The sequence below is a fragment of the Psammomys obesus genome, unplaced genomic scaffold (genome assembly GCF_907164565.1).
Source record: "Psammomys obesus unplaced genomic scaffold, mPsaObe1.curated_primary_1811, whole genome shotgun sequence".
Lineage (NCBI taxonomy): Eukaryota > Metazoa > Chordata > Mammalia > Rodentia > Muridae > Psammomys > Psammomys obesus.
In genome coordinates, this window is record NW_026596095.1 from 14556141 (window position 1) to 14560865 (window position 4725).

General features: G+C 46.9%; 1 pseudogene; it reads left to right on the top strand.

Moving 5' to 3' along the window:
• The first annotated feature begins 1940 nt into the window (after positions 1-1940).
• Positions 1941-2532, top strand: LOC129691885 (motile sperm domain-containing protein 3-like; annotated as a pseudogene).
• The last annotated feature ends 2193 nt before the right edge of the window (positions 2533-4725 follow it).

Below are 4725 nucleotides of genomic sequence, written 5' to 3' on the forward strand. Positions count from 1 at the left end.
CTGCTGAACTGGGCCTATTTTCATGTACCAACTGTATTTCTTCTGAAGAAAAGTTACTTTTCATTATTTGTGAAATGATTGGTTTGCTGTACTCTTTGGCAGTGTTACAAATGGAAGGAATAGAGCCTGTGTCTTTCAGGGAGGGAGGGTGCTGTTGGGAATAATGGCCAGGGTTCTTCGTACTTGTCATGTTCTAGCTACGTGATCATGTGCAAATTACTCAGTATCTCTTCCCCCTCCCCCCCCTTCTCATCTGCAGCAGTCTGATAGGACTGTGAAGTTTCCAGGGCCCTCTGCAGCGCCAACCCCTGCAGTGATGGTGACACACCACGAGGATCCCGGCTCCCCCCCCTACCTGCACACTCAGAATAATGGGTGGGGCTGTGATCCGCGAATCACCAAAGGATCCCAGCTGTTCCCGCTCAGTTCCTGTTGAACTGTTGCCCGCACAGCTAGGCATTTCAATCCAAGTCTCACCTCCTTGCGTGCTATGGGAAAACCCTCAGCAGCACAGTTATGAATTCGTTTCCAGCGGTGGTGTGAATTCAGTTCTTCCAAAGGGAGCTACTTACCCAAAGGGAAGAGAAAGAAAAAAAGGTCTTTCAGGGACAGCTGCGGAGGGAGTGCACATAGCACGTGCCCTCGGCAGAATACACGTGGAGTGCTGGGGGGTGGGGGCGGGAGGCACCGCTGGGCATTTGCGGAGAAAGCGCATTGCTACTGCTCAAAAGCCCAAGCACATTCTAGCGGCCTGGACTTGCATCTGCATCTTGTGAGGATTTTCCCAGAGCAGCTTCGCTGACTTCATTCTTTGGAATTTGTTAACATTTGGTGTGAACTTATAATTCCATAATTAAATCCTTTCTGCTTAAAAGGGGTAGAGAACTCTTCATTGGGGCAAAGGCCAGCAGTTACAGGCTGTTGACTGCGAGCCTCATAGCCACTGCCCCAGAATGTGACTGCGTTTAGGGACAAGGTCTTCCCTGACGGGAAGCTGTCCTGTCTCATCTGGTATCTCCACAGGAGCTTTTGTCGGTATGCAGGCTTCCTTTTCTTACACAGTGCCCAGACTTATGAAACCAGCACCTCTCCTTTGGCTTATTTAAATTTAATTACACATTAAACGCCGGGTTCCTGCCACTTTGGGGAAACTCAGTTTCATTCATAATAGTATTTAAATTTTTTTTTTGTATGAAAGTAATGTGAATCATTGCCAGAGCTTGTTCATTTTATCATTGTCTTTATTAATTGCATTATACCCATGAAAGTTTTCTGTCATTTACAATTTTATTTTGATCTTTAGTAATTTCTTTCTGGTTCTTGGCTCTTCCAGGTCTTGGCTGTAAAATCATTACCTTAAGAATGGAAAAATAGGGCTGGGAGGGGACGGCTCAGCGGTTAGGAGTGTCGGCTGCTCTTCCAGAGGACCTGGGTTCAAATCCCAGCACACACAAGTTGGCTCACAACTGTCTGTGACCCCAAGATCTGTCACCTTTTTTTAGATGGAAATAGGTGTTCATGGGCAAAAGCACCCACACACATAAATAAATAAATAAATAAATAAATAAATAATTAAAACAGAATAGAAAAAAACGTCACCAACTCTATTAAATACTAGATTATTTGTTGTTATTAAAATGTACACATTAAAATTACATATTAACTTTATAAAATATTTTCAACTTATAGTTTATGCAGAGATATAGATAATTAAATGCTAATTACTTTAAGATGTTTTTATAATTTGTGATGTATCAATTCATTTTTGAAATGAATTTCATTCAATGAAACAATTCAATCAGAAATGACTTATAGGGGAAGATTGCCCACTTAGCCTGGCCAAAATTTGACTGGAGGAAAATTTGACTACAAGCCCTAGACTCTAAACCCTCTTGCCTTCCTGAGAGCTACCTTTGGATGTCCAAACACCCAGAGCATGCATGCTCTGCTGTCGTGGGGCGCCCTAGGACCAGGAGCCGTTGGGTCCAGGAACCCCTGGGGCCCTCCTCCTCCCTCAGGACCCGTTGTCAGCGTGCTCTTCTTTCTCCCCCGGATCTAGTACTCAGGGCGGACCAAAGGAGCGGACCCCAGCAGATGCCGACCCTCTAACAACCCCACGGGAATGAGCTTCGTTTCTGAGTTCCGGGTACAGCAGCTGCCGACTACGCGGTATTCGATGTGGAAGGATTCGTTAAGTCTCGGTCTAGCATTGATATTGTGATATGGCCCGTGGCCTCCCTCCCCATCCACTGTGACGTCCAGGATGGGTTCCGCATTGAGTTATCCGAGGAAGGGGCTGAGGGACCTGTAGGTTGGACGGAAAGGCATGAGCTCTGTTCTTCGGGCCCCCAGCCGCTGGCCACCAGCTCCTTCCTGCTCTTCTTGCTGACAGGCGTCACCAACGTTTGGCAGCTGCCTCAAATCCTGCACGTGTCCCTGCGACAGGAGCTGGTAACAGCTTACGTCATGGCCTCCTCGCCATGGTGCCCCACCCTCTTCTTCGCAGGCAGGGACCTACGGCGGCCACTGTGACCTTTGCACCTCGCCCTTCTCCCTCTGTTCTGCCCATCCATCAGTTGTCATCCTCCCCAACAACAAACACCCAGGGATTTATACTCGTTTTCCAAGTTGAATTAAATAAAATTTAAAAATCAAAATTAAAAAAAAGTCAATTTGCGTATCAGGTAAAGCGACAAAGAATATATAAAATATCATTATACATAGAGAGTTTGTATGGAAACTTACTTTATTTCCTACCCAGGAAGTAGGAATCTATGCTTATGAGCATAGATCCTATGAGACGTGAAACATACTGAAATGGACTTTTTTCTTGGCCAAAAAAAAAGAAAAAAGAAAAAAAGTTAAGATGAGAGCATGAGTCTAACTGGAGGCCCCACAAGAAGAGGCAGTTGGGACACCCAGCCACACTGGGATGCGCACCCAGAGGCATGAGCATGGGAAGACACAGCGGCAGCAGCCACCTGCGTGTCAGGGAGGCTGCTGAAGAATCCCACCTTGTTAATACCTTGACCTTCTAATTTTAGCTTTCATACATACAGGGATATTGCAGGCCTGGTGGTTGGCAGTGGTGACACCTGCCTTTAAATCCCAGCACTCAGGAGGCAGAGGCAGACAGATCTCTGAGTTCAAGGTCAGCCTGGTCTATATAGTCAGTTCCAGGACAGCCAGAGCTACACAGAGAAACCCTGTCTTGAAAAAAAGGAAAGGAAGGAACGGAAAGAAAAGGGTAGTGGCAACCCTCTCTAAACACTCACTGTCGTGTCAGAACTCCACAGCCTCTAATGGTCTCCTGGCTGTTAGGAGGCAGTTCTTGTAAGTTCTACCCTGAAAGGTCTGGGAAGGTGGCTCAGTGAATAAAGCCCTGCTCTACAATCACGAGCACTAGAGAACCCCAGAACCTGTATGAAACTGCTGCGTGGGTGGGATGGGCTGCCTGTAATCCCAGGCCTTCAGAGGTAGAGGTGGGATCCTCAGGGCAAGGTATGAAGGTAGATTACCCAACCAGCTGGCTCCAGCTTCAGCAATAAAGCCCAAGAAAATAAGATAGAGATCCCTCAAAGATGACAAGTGAGGTCAGCCTCTGGGCACACCCCCACACCAGCACGCAGGTGTAACAGCATAAATGCAAGCACGCATGCCAGGCACGCCAGGGAAAGGGGCCCAGGGCACGCTCTGCACTGACACTGCGCTTCAGTTGTGTCTGCATAACCGGCAGGACTGCTGTGTGCATGCACCCACTTCCAGCCACCCACTCCGCCCTGAGCTGCTCTGCCAGGCTGCTTACAAAGCACAGCCGCTCGGACGGGCCCTTGGCAACTTTCTCCAATTCTGTAGTCAGTTTTCAGAGAGACGAAAACATAAAATTAAAAAAAAGAAAATAGAGTGTGGGTGTAGCTTGGAAAAAGAATGGAAATAAGAGCTGTTGTGCAGAGTGATTGAAAAAGAGCTCTTGGAGTCCCTCCCTGAGCAGCAGGGTGAGCGTGACAGTGGTACAGAGGACCAGTCACAGGAAGTGGTTTAGCGTTCTAACCTAGAGAAATTACAGTAAGGTCTTCAATACGTGCTCTGAGCTTATTCTGTCCCAAGTGTGCACCAAGTGGTGAGCTATGGCTCACTGGCTTCTGAGGTATCAGGTCAGAGCTTGCGGCTCATGCCTGCATGCACAGGATGCTCCCCATGAGGCGAGAATTACCCTCTCTTCCTGGTGAGGAAATTGTCTTCCGAGAGCTAGCTCTCACAAAAGTCAGTGCCAAGACTGCTGAGCAGACTCCAACCCAGGTCTTACCCAGACCAACACATTTAACCAAAACAACACATTTAACTATTTGGTTGTGTTGCCTGTAGAACTTTTATAAGTACTCATTGAACTGAACAGACCAGAGTGTCTGAATCTGAGAACTCTAGTGAATTAGTAGAAACATCACTCCAGATGTGTGTGTGTGTGTGTGTGTGTGTGTGTGTGTGTGTGTGTCTATGTGTGCCATAGAGAACCACCGTATGCCAAGAGCATCTTTAGGTCCCAGCTACACTTTAATATATTATTTGTTCTATCCTGTGGTGCTAACAGAAGGCGACAAGGAGCTTTTACTACTCCCAGAAAAATCTGAGTACAATCAGGAATTTAATTGGTGTGCACACACTGGGAGACACGTTTGCATTCTTTTCTTAGCTGTTTAAAAGATTCTCTTAAGGATTGTTTTTGCA